General features: G+C 39.0%; 1 long non-coding RNA gene across 2 annotated transcripts in view; it reads left to right on the forward strand.

Annotated features, from left to right (window-relative positions):
• The window catches only part of LOC118659708, an 81,173-nt gene that overhangs the window by 16,720 nt on the left and 47,759 nt on the right, over positions 1-16,694 (forward strand). The gene's annotated exons all lie outside the window — the stretch shown is intronic.

Here is a 16,694-nt window from a genome sequence, read left to right on the forward strand (position 1 = left end):
GGAGTCCCAGCTCACTCTAAAGAGTGAAGGTGGGGGGTTTCTGAGACAGTACAATTGAAATGAATGGGTTTTGATTTAGACATCAAAATTTAAAACTCTAAAACCTTGGTCATAAAGCGTTTCTTGGTAATAAAGCATTTGCAAATAATGACACATTGTCTGGACATTAAATAATAATGAAAGAGAAGTGGAGCTTAATATTGTGAGACCCCCGAAGAGGGACCCTCACTCTGTCCCACAGATCGACGGCGACCCCAATCAACCGCAGGAGACGTCACTTGATGCAAACGGCAAGAGGCTTTATTCCAGCGCGCTGGGCTCAACTCATACTCACGCAGGAGCAGAGGAGTTGGGCGCCCAGCAAGGGGTCTTTCAGCTATTTATATGCAAAAATCACACATCAGGGAGGGGTTGCATGCAGGAGGGTAAGAGGAGAACAAAGAAATTCCAAAGGGGTCTGGTTTGGGTCTTGATAGGGCATTCCTGCCTGGTGTTTTCACAACCTGTTTATCTCAAGCCCGGTTTACTCAGCCTGCCCTTTGTATTGGGGCTATCTCCTGGAACAGCCTTAGGGAGGGCATCATTCCCTCTGTTCCTATCTCTAGTGGGGGAAGCCTGGGGAGTTGAGATCAAACAGGCAGCTAGGCCTGGCAGCTGGGCCTGTGCAGTTTGTAACATTCTTTTATTCTTTCAATATCACCTCTGTCCTCCAATGTTCTCATATCAACCCAGCTCATGGGACACACCTCCTTATTGTCAGATTGGATTTCACAGTCAGTTCAAAAGTGAGATTTCTCCCATTTATTTATTTACTTATTTAAAAAATAACTATCAGTGGAATATAATGATAATATTTTGACTTTGAGAATGTAAAGAAAATCAGATACTTATTTAACAAATATGGATGGTTGGATATCTTATACATGGTGTTCTCTTCATTTTTCTCTTATCACTGACCCAGGGAAACATCTCTAAACATCCTCTTGGTGTCGGGATAGGCAAGTGGCTAACTGAGTAGATGGTTTAGAACTGTGCTTTGGGAGAGCTGTGATTCGCAGAAGGTGGGGGCTTAGCTATTGGATATTAATGCCAGTGGTCTTAATCCAGCATTTAGAAGTGTTCAGGAATCTGGAGAAGGCGCTGTGCACAGATTAATCAAGAGTCCAGAGATGAAACATAATTTTGAAAGACATTTGAGGGGCCAGAGGAGCTTAGCTAAAGAAACCAAGTTCTCCCTTGTCTCAGGACCCCTTGCTTTTTATTAACATAAAATTGTCCTAAGGCAAGGTAGATATACACATCAAAGGGTAGGGTTAGGTATATAGAATCCATTGTCAGGTTGGGGAAACTGCCTACGGCTGTTCAGGTGTTTGGCCAGTAGCAGGCAATAACATGTAGACTGAGATGCCCTTAGCTGTGTGGCAGTAAGCAATTATTTTAATGCATCCTGAGATTTGGGGAAATGCCCTCCACCATTTCCAGATGATTCATCCCTGCTGACATGCTGGAACTGGCTTCCGGCAGATATGATTATTCATTCATTCATTCAGTATAAACTGAGCACCAACTACATACAATGTCAGCACCCTAACTAGTGCTAAGTCAGGCTGAGGTTGCAACTGTTATTCAATGCCAGGAGGCCTGGATGTTGCCTCAAGGGTGGCTTAGAACAACAGAGCTTTTATAATAATGATCTAACTGTTTTGGTTTTCCTTTGTTGCTGGGACTTCCATTCAAAGAGCTGGTACTTTCTGCTCTGGGTACACATTCTATTAAACTGGGATTATAGTTGCCGTATTTCATGGGCAATTTAGGATAATCCTATTTCCTATGGTTGTTGAAACACTATACTTTAAGAAGAGCTCTCAGGAATTAATTCATTTAACCCATATAATGCTGTAAAGTAGAAGGCTGGGACCTGCCTTCTTTCAAAAATTACTGATGCAGTATAGAGCAGGAATATCTGACCATGTGACCATTCTCATTTCTTTCCCCTGTGTTCTTTCTCAACGCTTCGAGAAGGGATCAGCAAACTCTAACTTGTGGACCAAATCTAGTCTCTGTACAATCAAGCTATTTTTGACTAGCCCAAGAGCTAAGGATAATATTTGTATTTTTAAAGGATTATAAAAACAAAGATTATGTGCCAGAGGCAGTCAGTATGTGGCCTGCAGAGCCTAAAACATTTCCTATCTTGCTGCCTTAGTCCATTTGAGCTGCCATAACAAAACACCACAGACTTTGTGTCTTAGAAACAACAGAAATTTATTTCTCATAGGTTTGGAGGCTGAAAGTCCAAGATCAGAGGTTAACACAGCCAAGTGAGGGCTCTTCCCAGTGGCAGATGTATCCACGTGTCTTTACATGGTGGAAGGGGTGAGCTAGATTTCACAGTTTCTTTTGTAAGGTCACTGACCACATTCATGAGGGCAGCACCACCTTCATGACTGATCATCTCCCAAAGGCCCAACTTCCTAATACCATCACCATGGGCATTAGATTTTCAGCATATAAATTTGTTTGGGGGGACATACGTATTTAGGCCATATAGTACTGGCCCATTACAAAAATGTTTGGCAACCCTTGACTTAGTGGCTTATGTCCAGTCTTCATGCTGTCAAAAACTAACAGTATAACTCACTCTGAAAAACATTTGAAAAAATTATTAGGAATTCAAAAACTTGTCAGATAAAACAAAATTTAAAACAAAACAAAACAAAAAGAACTTGTCAGAATTCCTATAACATATTTTTAAAATCAAAGCAGTTTAGGCTTACTCAAGAATCTGTAGAATACCAGCTTAAATATGGGTTATACATGACCCTGGACCAGTAATATGTCAGAACCAGTTTGTAAGAGTTGATTGTGCATATATCTTCCCAGATCCAGGTTAGTGATGTCAATCTGGTAGCTTGAAACTGGCCATAATGGAAATAGTTACACCACAGAAATTGGAAAGATCTACAAATTGGGCCTTTTCTCCCAGCAAGCTGGTTTTGAGATATTTACCAGTACACCATTGAATGTATGTCATTTCATGTCTAAAGTCATGTATTACCCAAACTGATGTACTTATTCTAGTAATAAAGATAATTAAAGTTTATAATTTCATAGAAGATAATTTTTGACATTGTATTGATAGTTTTTCTTAGAACCCAAAGCCAAGGGCATATATGGATACATATTATCTGTATAAGGGGAATAATGAAATTAACTACATTATTGGGTTGTTGTGAGAATTCAATGTTAATACTTGTAAATTGTCAGTAAATTTTCAAAGGTAAAACATTTAAAGCAGTGTCAGGATATGCTAGTTATTCTATCATTGTTAGACTTTGTATACTCATAACCAGATTCTCGTTCTATGGAGCAGAGCACATTCAAACCTAGGTCCCATCTGGAGATAACTGGGGGCCTGGAGTCAGAATAATGGACTGTCCACCCTTTCTTGCTCCGCCCTTTACCACTTTGCATCTCAGGCAAGTCAACCTCAGTGTGCCTGACCATCCCCATTGTAGAAGAAGCTTAATGTCACCCACCTTGCCAGTTAGTGGGAGGATGAGACAAGATAATAAATGGGAAGACACTTTGCTAATGGTAGCACACCACACAAACATAAGATCTTATTATCTTACAACAAGATGATCTTGAAATATATGTGGTAAGGCTCAGGCTGACATTCTGTTGAAAAGAAGAAATGAGTCACATTTCCCTTTGCTCCTCATCCTATTCTGTCAAATGTGGTGAATCATGGCCAAAAATGTAAATGAGACTCTCATAAAGACTCATAGGGAAGTGTTTATTCCACTTGGAGGAGCGTTGATGGCCCTCTGTATTCAGCAAAACTAAACTATGGACTGGAAACCAAGATACTGTAGAAAACAAACATAAATCTGTTTAATATAATTCATCTATTTTTCTATTATGTAAAGTATTTTACTGTCCTTTTAAAATGCAAGTTGTCTTATGAACTTCCACAATTGTTTTATATTTATACCATTTTATTACTATTGCAAAAGTTCACAAAGAAATTTGTTGTAAGGTACGATCCTAAACATAATTCATAAGTTAATTAAAATGATTTTAAAAAACAATGAAATAACTGCAAATTAAACTTATAATGTAACACTGAATTGGGAGAAAGCAATGCTTGCCCTTGTTAATATTTGCTACTAGCTCTCTAGAGCCTTGCTACCCAAACTTTAATGTATGTATGAATCACCTCTGGGTCCTATTGAAATGCAGATTCCACTGCAGTTAGTGTGGTTGGAGCCCAATGTAGTGCACATGTCACAAGCACCCAGGTAATAGGCACGCTGCTATTCTGCAGACCATATTCTGAGCAGCGGCAGAGGCTGTGCGGTATTCAGCAAGAGGGGAAAAAATTCTTTGAGCCTCTGCTGATTGCAGATTCTATTTAGGCTGCCAGTTGGTGAGGTCCTCAAAAGATAATGCCCTCTTTTTGTATAAGTTCTAAATTAGTTGGAAAAGGAAGCCAGAAGGCAAATATTGAAGTACAAGTAACACCTTCATTACCGATGAGTCTAAAGTGGAGGGTGTAGCATCATCTGGGAGCCAAATGGACTCACTACGAAGCCACAGGCAGGCTAACTTCCCCGTGGCCTGAGCAATGCTGGGCGGTGGCAGACTCCTTGGAGCCGAGCTGAGTTCCTGCTCTCAGACGGACTCACTCCCAAGAGGAAGAAGGGCAGAGTGCGAGTGAGAATGTCTAGTTATTCTTCCGAGATTGACCAGTTAAAGGGACAGAGAACAGCCTGCTTCACAGGAAGTAAAGAAATAGTTCCCATTAATATCAGAGACTGCGTCAACTCTTTTTGTAAAAAAGAGTTATTTACCCCCCCCCCCCCGCCCAGTTTACTACAAACATCCAATTTCTTCTACTCTAGAGCAGTGATGGCGAATACAATTTTATTACTATTTATTTATGTAGCATTGAATTGGGAGAAAGCAATGCTTGCTCTTGTTAACATTTGCTACTAGCTCTCTAGAGCCTTGCTACCCAAACTTTAATGTATGTATGAACCTATGACACGCGTGTCAGAGGTGACACGCAAACTCATTTTTTTGGTTGATTTTTCTTTGTTAAATGGCATTTAAATATATAAAATAAATATCAAAAATATAAGTCTTTGTTTTACTATGGTTGCAAATATCAGAAAATTTCTATATGTGACACGGCACCAGAGTTAAGTTAGGGTTTTTCAAAATGCTGACATGCCGAGCTCAAAAGGTTCACCATCACTGCTGACCCACAAAAGTTTGAATCAAGGCTTGATCCAGGTAATAAGTAGAATTTAAATCACATCAGAAAGAAAAGAATTATGGGGGAAAAATCCAGAAGAGATGCTCAGAGAGTCACCAGAATTAAATGGAATTGATAGATCAGAGATTGAAAGTAAGATATACCAAAGAAGATGTGGCAAATAAGCATGTACGAACACACTCAGCATCTTTAATCATTAGGGAGATGCAATCTAAAGACACAAGGTACCACTACACATCCATTAGAATGGCTACAATAGAAAAAATGGCAATGTCAGCTGTTCCTGAGGAGGATATGGGACAACCAGAACTCTCTCACACTCTTGGTTGAAATGTGTAAAGTTACATCACTATGGAAAATAGTTTGGCAGTTCCTTTAAAAGTTAAACATATACTTACCATAAACTCAGACATTCTACTACTCCTAAGAGAAATGAAAACATATGTGCATACAAAGACAAATGGTCATGGCAGATTTATTTGTCATAGCTCCAAACTGGAAACAATCCAGTATCTATTAAAAGATATTTAGGAGACTAATGTATTTAGAAGAAATATTAGTTTATATATTTGGACACAGTGTATAAAGATGTAATTTTGTGGCATCAACAATCAGAAGGGGTGGGGCTAGAACTGTAAAGGAACAGTTTTTTATGTTATTGAAGTTAAACTGGTATAAATTTAAATTAGAATGTTATAATAACTTTAAATGTTAAATGTAATTTCCATGGTAACTACAAACAAAATAGTTATAGAATACACACAAGAAGAAATGAGAAAGAAAAGTGTTTCACTGCCAAAAATAAACTAAAGACGAAATAAGACAGTTATATAAGAAATGAGGGACAAAAAAATTATAGGGTGTATAGTACACAAATAGGGAAGTGACAGAAGTAAGTTCCTCCTTATCAGTAGCTACTTCAATGCAAATGGATTAAAATCTCCAATAAACAGATTAAAATCTTCATACAGAGATTGGCAGAATGAATAAAAACACACCATCCAACACTATGCTATCTATAAGAGACTCACTTTAAATCCAGACACAAATAAATTGAAAGTGAAAGGATGGGAAAAGATGTTCCATACAAATAGTCACAAAAGAGAGCAGGGGTAGTGCCGCAACCTTTTGCAGCAAGGATTCAGAATCTGGAGAAGGGGCCACACACAAATGGATATACTAGATAAGAAATATAAATTTGGAAGGCATTGGGGGAACCAGGAGGAGGCCCTTCTCTAGTGGAATGGCTCTCTGAATCTCAGACCCATAGCTTTTTATTTACTAGAATACACATTTGCCCTTTAGCAAAGCAAACAGACATCAATGGTAAGGTTTTGTAAACAATAAAGGATTATCAGGTTAGGGGATTTCCTTCAGCCATTCAGCCAGCAGCAGGGTAATACAATGCTGATTCTCAGCCCTTGCTAAATATCAAAGTCCATCAGCCTTCTGACAGACTGCTCACATTTATATGTTAATTACTTCTTGGTCTTTGCCTCCAGCAGGGTAGCTAGGCTAATATCAGACTTTACATCAGTACAAAGAGACAAAGAAGAACATTATTTTGTCATCTAACCTAGATGAAATGAAGAAATTCCAAAAACAAACAAACAAAACAAAACAAAACAAACAAACAAAAAACACCACACAAACCTATCAGGACTGAATCACAAAGAAAAAGAAAATCTGAATAGTAAGGAGATTGAATCAGTAATCAAAATTCTCAGATGAATTCCACCAAACATTTAAAGAATGAGTAAAAGTCCTTCTCAAACATTTAAAAAAAAAATTGAAAAGGAGGGAATGCTTATTAATTCATTCTATGAGTCCAGCATTGCTCTGATGCCAAAGACAGACACTTTAAGAAAGAAAACCACAGACTTATATCCCTTACAAACATTGATTCAAAAATCCTTAACAAAATACTAACAAGTTGAATTTAGCAGCATAGTAAAAGGATTAAACACTGCCCAGTCAGTGCGGCTCAGTGGTTGAGCATCAACCCTTGGTCCAGGAGGTCACTGTTGGATTTCCTGTCAGGGCACATACCGGGTTGTGGTTCAATCCCTAGAAGGGGGCATGCAGGAGGCAGCTGATCAATGATTCTCTCTCATCATTGATTTTCTATCTCTCCCTCTCCCTTCCTCTCTGAAATCAATAAAAATATTTTTTTTTAAAAAAAAAGATTGAACACCATGAACAAATGCATTTTATTTCTATAGTGCAAGGATATTTCTATCCATGTAATACAGGCATACCTTGGAGATATTGTGGGTTCAGTTCCAGACCACTGCACTACAGTGAGTATCAAAATAATAAAGTGAGTTGTAATCTTTTTATTGGTGTAAGGTCTTGCCTTTAATTTGTAGAAAATGCAATATATGTAAAGTGTAATGAAGTAAAGTGCAATAAAACGAGGTATGCCTGTTCACCACATTAACAGAATAAAGAAAAAAGCCCACATGATCATCTCAATGGGTGCAGAAAAGCATTTGACAAAATTCAAAACAGCCTTTAATGATAAAATCACTCAAACTAGGAATAGAAGGAAATTACCTCACGATAATAAAAGCCATTTAGGAAAAAACCCATAGCAAATATACTCAATAGTGAAAGCTTTTCCTCTAAGATCAGGAACAAAACAAGGATGCTCACTCTTGCCACTTTTATTAATCATAGAAACTAGGCAATAACAATAAAAAGCATCCAGTTGGAAAGGAAGAGTTAAAATAATCTGTTCACAGGACTGTGAGAGAGGATCTGTTTCATGACTTTCTCCTAGCTTCTTGTGGTTTTCTGTCAATCTTTGGTGTTCTTTGATAGCAATATAACGCCAGTCTTTACATGCTATGCAATGTGTGTGTGTGTGTGTGTTTGTGTGTGTGTGTGTCTTCACAACGTGTTCTTTCTATAGGGACACACTCATAATGGATGAGTGGCCCACCTTCCTGCAGTATAACCCCCATCTTAACAAATTACATCAGCAATGACCCTATTTTCAAATAAGATCACATTCTGATATATTGGTTGTTAAGACTTCAACATATGAATATTTTGGAGACACAATTCAACCCATAATGACTTTTTTAAAATATATTTTATTGATTTTTTACAGAGAGAAAGGGAGAGAGATAGAGAGTTAGAAACATCGATGAGAGAGAAACATCGATTAGCCGCCTCCTGCACATCTCCTACTGGGGATGTGCGTGCAACCCAGGTACATGCCCTTGACCGGAATCGAACCTGGGACCTTTCAGTCCGCAGGCCGATGCTCTGTCCACTAAGCCAAACCGGTTTCAGCAACCCATAATGACTTTTAATTAACTGCTCAGTGCCTTAGTTTCACCTGTGAAACAGGGATATTAATAATACCTACATACCTACATTGTGGGGTTGGTATAAAGATTCAAACAATAGAACATGTAAAGCATTTGAGATGTCCCATCCCCAACACTCAGTGAGCAATTGGCAACTTTCAGCCATCACTGTTGTCCTCTCCTACATGTGCAGATTCAGCCCCTGGAAGATGTTCTGTTCTGGATTTACAGACCCACACCCCTCCCATCCAGACACCACCCAAAGCTCTTACCAAACACCTAAAAGTAATACGAAGCAGAATATGCTGAGTACTAACGTTCTGAGTGGGTGTGGTTTCTGTATGCCAGGCAGTTATGAAACCTTCATGGAGATGTTAGCAGACCTTGAAGATGGGGAAGAAGATGTGAATTATTTTTTCAAAATCCCTTTTTATGTTCTTTGAACTTCAATTATCTCATTTATAACATGGGGATAACAATTACTGCAATGATTCAATGAGACAATTTAGGTTAAACATCTGTCAGAACACCCAAATATAATAGGTGCTCAATGAATGTAAACAAACGAAATACAGAAGTTGTGCTGTGGGTGAAGGCTTGGGCGACTCAAAAGATGTGGACTGTGGCTTTCAAGCAGAGCAAAGCTGGGCTTATTAGCTCAGCACTTCCACATTCAACTACAGTGACCGCCAGCTTCCCGAAGATGACACAGGGGCACAGGGAACATCTTGTTCAGGGACCTCTCCGGCAGTTGCTGTTTGACCCTCAAAGGAAGCTGGTGTTAAGTGAAGATGGCACCTTGAAATACAGCCACGGGAGGTCAGTAGTGCGCTGTGTGTCTACAAAGAGGCAAAAACGGAGCCCCCTTCGCTACCTTCAGTCCATAAATTCCTTATTCTAAGCCAGAAGTGCTGTATTCCTTCCATACACTCAGATAAATTGACAGGTTAGCTTGAAGAAAGTACGTCTGCAGCTTACAAAATAGAATAGGCACCATTGTGTGTGAAGAAACGCTATTTTTACTCAACATGTTTTGGTTAACACCCTTGTGTTACCATATTTAGACCTTATATCGAGATCACAACTTTTCAAGGAAAATACGCTCAAACACATCTATCATTAGAATGATAGTAATTTCATTAATTTCATATTTCCTAGCTCTTCAGGATGGCACTTCAGTTCAGAGGAGTTAGCTGGGTCCTGGGTGGCTTCTTTCTTCCAGTTTGAGAGGTTGCACCCAAGCTCAGTTTCCCATGGGACCAGTGACTTCCTCTCTCATTCCCTAACCCCCACCAGACCTCAAATGAGATTAAATGGAAATCCCTGCCCTGACTGGTTTGGCTCAGTGGATAGAGCATCGGCCTGCAGACTGAAGGGTCCCAGGTTCGATTCCGGTCAAGGGCATGTACCTTGATTGTGGGCACATCCCTAGCAGGGGGTGTGCAGGAGGCAGCTGATCAATGTTTCTCTCTCATTGATGTTTCTAACTCTCTATCCCTCTCCCTTCCACTCTGTAAAAACTCAATAAAATATATTTTTTTAAAAAAATGGAACTCCCTCTGAAATCCTGGTAAGAGAGCAGCAGAAACATTGCATATGCTTGTACACATGTGTACATGTGCATGTGATCGTGTCTGCATGTGTAGGTAGATGTGTTTCAGTATTAATCACAGATTCCTATGTGTAAATCACATAACAATAGCATATGGTCACTAGCCTTGTATCAGAAAGTAGTATTTTCTCTTCAGATGATATTAGAAAGATCATTTGTTTAGTTTTAAAAGTCAAATGTCATCTATATTTGAAACTTTCATTGTGATTTAAAGCCAGTAACAAAAACCAACAAAACAGAATAAAACCCAAATCACTGCTCTTGGTGTCTTCAACTGCTCTAACTGCCTGACATCTCACTCATCAGGACAGTTTTCTTGACAGGAGAACTTCCATTTTCCCCTTCCCTCCCTTTCTCTCTTCTGTGTGGCAAGTGTATAATGTTGGGTTTAAAAGCACCCAGCACTTGGAAAGGTGAATTTTTTTCTCCTTGTATTACATGCTCCCCCTTCCCTGCCCCCCTCCCCCACACTACTTTGCCTGGGAATGAGAAGAGGTCAGAGAGAATGATCTCATACATGTTTGATGAAAATGTTGTGCCACCCCATAATACTGGAAGACATTTGTATCATCTGTATTCTAGGTTGATGAGAAAGCCATCTTATACAAGTGGTTAATTATTTAGCAGGGGTTCAACTGTTTATTATGTTGGAAAAGTGGGGTTTTGGTGGAGGAGTGAGGTGAAGAAATTGATGTTAAGGGAAGGCTCAATTTGTAGCTTTTATTAGCAGTAAAATCTGAAGCCTTGCCAAATCTCAACAGTGCCCAATTACATAAAACCAAGTTAATGGGTTTTTTTTGCACCATCAATATTTAAAAGCCTCTGGGTGGGCCGTGTTGGCACACCTATGTTTTGAAGAATGTGGAGAAACAGCTGTGATCACCTTTATAGTATGCCATTGAATAATGTGCTTCAAATTCAAGGTGTGCAGTTTCAAATGTGTCATGTTTACTGACATGCTGGCACACAGAGTACCTAAATAAGGTTAGTATGAGATAAAATCATGGGGAAAAGGAGGCAGCTCATTTCCCTTACTTCCTTTGCATTTTTAAAAACCAAATCTTTGAACTTAATGCCTCTGCATGGTGGTTCTTTCCCTCTAATTCTTAAATATTTCCCAAATCACTTTAAAGTATTAAATGACTGCTTTCTGTACCAAGCAGAGACACACCTTGCAGCAGCCCCATACTGACATAAGCTGCATACTAACATAAGTCTGCAGTGTGGTCAAAGGGATGATGTCTCAAAAATAAAGGAAAAGGGAGGTAACAAAATCTAATAGAGAGAATGCATTTATCATCATGGTTACTTTTTCTTGCATCACTGCTGTTTATGGGTCACTAGGTGAGCGATTTTGAGACACCCCTGTTCGTAGCATGTGGAGTTAACAGCTGGGTCACATTTTTAGCATTCCACTCAATGACATGCTTCAGTGTCCAGGTTTAGAGTTTCAGGTTTGCAATTTATAGGCATGTTTGCCTCCAGATATCAGAAGTTTTTTTTTTAGTTGGATGAAGTCATAGAGAGAAAGGCATATCATTCTACTGCAAATATTTTGGCCCTTTAAAAAAACTCTCTTTTTGCATGTATTGCTATAGCACGATAGTACTTTCTTTTGTTGCTTTATTTTGAATAGTCTGAAGATCTTAAAGGATCCCCCTTTGTACCAATCAGTGTCATACTGAATTTCCATACCTACCCTGAAGTCCAAAATGCCCCCCTCCATGCAACTGAAAACAACTTTTTAATGTGGAATATTGTTTAATTTCATGATGAGTCTTGTTGAATCTTCTTGTCTTGGGATCATAATGTGTTGGGAAGAACGTGGTCTGTGGAGCCTGACCCATCTGCGTTTAAACAGCAGTTCAGTTAGGCACGGGGCTTGACCTCGCTGAGCCTTGCTTCCTTCTTTGATGAGATGAGTAAAACAACGCCAACTTCACAGAGTTGTTTCAAGGATGAAAAGAGAATGACGATAACACATAAGAGTCATGAAGGAATTTCTATGTGCCAGAAACTAGAGCAGGAAAAATGTTCCTCTACCCTCTAATGTTCAGTGTCTGGGGCCTGTGAATTTATCTGACAAAAGACAGATTAACAGGAGTGAAGGAGTACAAATGTATTCATATTTTTACATGCACAGGAGTTCACAGAGAAGTGAAATTCCAAAGAATAGTTAGATTTGGGAGCTTATATAACATTTTAACAAAGGAAAGAGAATTTGGGCTTCAAGGCCTATAAATTGTGGGGAAGTAAATAGGAAATATATGGGAGAACTTATGGAAGAGGAAGTTTATTTGAGTAACATTTGTTTATGCACTTGTCTTGGTGCTGACTCTTGTTTGTGGTGATAAGTGTGCCTTTCTTCATCCTGGTACAGGAGAGCAAGGAAAACTTACACCACTTTCACGAAGGCATTTTTATGCCTGCATGTAGGCAGATAAAGGGAGGGCAGAGAACTCTTCCTGAGCCTGTTGATTCTTTTTAAAAAAATAGATTTTTATTGATTTCAGAGAGGAAGATGAGAGGGAGAGATAGAAACATTAATGATGAGAGAGAATCATTGATTGGCTGCCTCCTCCCCACCCCACACTGAGGATTGAGCCCGCAACTCCTGGTTCATAGGTTGATGCTCAACCACTGAGCCATGCCGACCAGGCTGTCTGTTGATTCTTAATTGCTGTTAGCTCAAAATTATCTTCCTGCCACAGTGGCATGGTTTGGGGTAGCATTTCCTGATCCCTTCAGTTTGATAGCATTACATAGACCAAACACTTTATGCAAATCTAGTGTATGGAAAAGGTGTCACATTAATTAGGCAAGAGAAATGTGAATTTATTCCACCTTCTTATGCATTACAAATTCTTGTAAGAATGACTTTAATGAAAATATAATAGCCTAATGAACACATCCTAATATACTTTACCATTTCTCTATAATTGAGCATTTAGATTGTTTCCACCCTTTCATTTGCTATTACTACAGCAAATCTCATTGTGCCTGAATTTATATTTGTGTTTTGAAATTTTCACACTTAGTATAGAGACCCAGTAAAACAATTACTGATTCAAAAGATACAAATACTTTAAAGCCAAATCGGTTGTCCTGACTTATCAACCTTATCCCATTGTTGGTACTACAATTTAATCTTTTTATAGTTGACTAGAGGCCCGATGCACAAAATTTGTGCACAGGCAGGGTCCCTAGGCCTGGCCAGCAATCAGGGCAGATCTGTGGGGCAATCGGGGCCCCCACCTTGGCCTGGCACCACCCGCTCACCTGCTCCACCATCCCACCATGGTCTCACTCTCATCAGGGCACACCGAGGCCAGCAGCACCTCCACTGCCGCCTGCTGCCAGCACCATGTCACTGACACCTGCCATGTTCCACACTGCCCTTGGTGGTCAGCGCACATCTAACTCCCGGTCGGTCGAACTCCCACCCGTGGGGACAATTTTCATATTAGCCTTTTATTATATAGGATGATATAAAATGGTACTTTGTTTTAATTTAAGATTTTAACTTTACTAATGAGTTGAACAATAAAACAATTTCCTGACGATTTGTATTTCCTCTTTTGAGAACTGTTTATTTATGTCTTTTTCCTATTTATCAGTTGCTTTGGTGTTTTTTGTGTTGATCCCTAAGAGCTCTTTCATCTATTAAGGTTATTAACTCTGTTCATTATCTGTTGCAAAAAAAAAAAAAATTACACCTTGCCTTTTTGGTTTTTAATTCAGTTTATGCTAAATTTGAAGATTTAAAATGTCATGGGGTAAAATCTGTCTTTTTCTATGACAACTACTTCCATTGTTTTTATCATCTAAAACTTTTTACCACCCAGCGATAAAAAAAAAAAAAAAAAAAAAAAAAAATTGGTAAAGGATTTTCTCCTAAGTTTCTTTTTGGTTTGAGTTTTTCAATTTAATTCTTTGATTAATCTAAAATTTGTTTTGATGTGTGTGGTGAGGGGAAGATCAGAGTATCCTTTTGACTGTACCCCAAAGAAGGGCCCACATGACTTGGGTCCCATAGAAAAGAAACGGATAAAGACATCTAAAGCAAAACATCCAAAGGCAAGAAATCAATGAATGGATTTTCTTCTTGGAAAAGATGCCTTTACAAAGGAAAGAAACTTAGAAAACTTGTATGTATCCTCAGGTTAAGGCCAAGATTTTTAAAACACAGGGAAATCTCTTTTCTTTTTATCTTAATTAACCAAGGCATATAAGACATTACATCTACCTTATTCTAGAGTACAAGTATCTGGTTCTCTTGGTATATAAAGACTTTGAGAATTCTATATCTATATCTTTGTTTGTGTGTGCGTGTGCGTGCGTGTGTGTGTGTGTGTGTGTGTGTGTTCCCCATTTGGCCACTACTTACCTCCTATGCCTTGTGAAAATAAAAGGATCTTCCAGGGGAATGAGGAACTTACAGTTGCAACACAAAGGACTTGCTGGGTTTTTCTCTGCCACACTGCAAGTCGAGACCTCAGGAGGGTATTCTGATTGAGATTGAGTCGTATACATAAATAAATCCCCAGCCAATGCTTGATTTGAATAGATATATGGAAGTTGGGGACAGAATTGACCAGATGCTGGACCATATGATAAACACAGTGGGTCATGGTGTGGTATAAAAACTGGGCATTTATATGGTACAGCTGTCCATGCATAATCTCCTACTAATTTATAAGGCAGGAGCATCTGCTCTCTAGCTGCCACTCTTTCCAATTTTCTAACGGCCTTCTCCTTGAGTTTCTTGTTTAATGGAGCAAACCCCACCCCATGCTGTGGTAAAGAAGGGGCGTCACCATGAGGGACAATGACATGGCCCAGAATCCTGCCTTTCAGAGAAGAAAGAGAGAAATACCTCCAGGAAGATTATTAGTCTCATTCTGAATAAATTTCTTTTAAAAAATATATATTTTATTTCAGAGAGGGAGGGAGAGAGGGAGAGAGAGATAAAAACATCAATGATGAGAGAGAATCATTGATCAGTCGCCTCCTGCATGCTCCCTAGTTGAGATCGAGCCTGCAACCCGGACATATGCCCTGCCCAGGAATTGAACTGTGACCTGCTGGTCGATGCTCAACCACTGAGTTCTGCTGGCTGATCCTGAATAAACTTCTTTATTGGATGGTAGCATTTTGAAAATGCTCTTCTAAATGGGGCATCTTGGGATTCCATCACTGGCTGAGATCTTTCTCTATTAGGAGAGATTTCATTTTGCCCCTTAATTTATCTAAGAGGAGAATGTAGGCCAAAATTAAAGCCTCACTTTGCTTCCTTTTTTTAATTTTTATTTTTCAGTTTGCTTTCAGCCAGAATTAATATTAGTTTCTGTTTATTTTGAACAAGCTAGCATAGCTGGGGACCACACAGGTAAAACTGAGAGGTGGAATTATGATGCCCTCCTCGCCCTACAACTCCCCTCAACAAAAACCTTTGAGAGGGCCCATCTCCCTACTCACTGGTCTTTCCTTCCATTACCATTTTATGGCATGCCCTTCGTTACCTACTCGACTAGGCCTAGCTTTCTACTACCCCTTTGTTTAACCCCACTAATGTATTAGTTGAAAGAGGCTTAGAATATTTTTATTTTAAAAGGGACTCATAACACTGATATTAAAAGATTAAAAGGAATGAACATCTTAATAACAAAATTTTATTTTCTGGAACATGTGGATAATATAGTTTAAAGAGAAGGACCACTTCACCTTCAAATAATACTATTTTGGAAGAAACCCATTGGGCTATGGTTTAGAAGAGGTTCCTATTCTGCCTCTAAGAGCTTTGTGATATTGGTCAGGTCACTTTGCCTCTCTGAGCCTATGTTTCCAAAACTGCACACTGGGTATAGTAACCTCTAACTTACTTTATAGAAATACCTTTTAATGTATAAGATATTAAACAAAAATAAGTGACTGTGATTATATATCCATGGACATGTGAAATATTAGAGCTGTACGTAATTTATCTATTTTACATACATAATACAATTTATCATCCAAACTAGGATACTTCTGAGAGAGAATGGGGGTGAGGACTGCATAGGAAGCTGGGATAGTAGTGAATTATCTGGAAAACCTGAACATATGGTCTCCTTGGCCATTACAAGCTCTAGAAGCCATATGCTCTAGTTACTCATCAGACCAGCTTTGTCCCTGAATGCTATACATGTAAGATAGGATGTAAAAATTAATGAAGGCCTTTCCACTGATATGTTGGTATGTGTTTGGGGAAACCAAGTACATTCAAAACAATAAATGAATGAAACATTTGATGACCTTCTATTATTTCCCTTTGACCTTCTGCCCTCCCTCAATAGTATTGATAATGTATAAGCATGCTAAGTGATTGAGATGATTTCTGCAGTGCTTTGCACATTGTGGGCAAGGGTCAAGACAAGACTGTGACCCTGATGATCCCTTCGCACCCCCTCCAGCTTTACCCATTTCTCCTGGGGCTTTCATG

The sequence above is a fragment of the Myotis myotis genome, unplaced genomic scaffold (assembly GCF_014108235.1).
Source record: "Myotis myotis isolate mMyoMyo1 unplaced genomic scaffold, mMyoMyo1.p scaffold_m19_p_7, whole genome shotgun sequence".
Lineage (NCBI taxonomy): Eukaryota > Metazoa > Chordata > Mammalia > Chiroptera > Vespertilionidae > Myotis > Myotis myotis.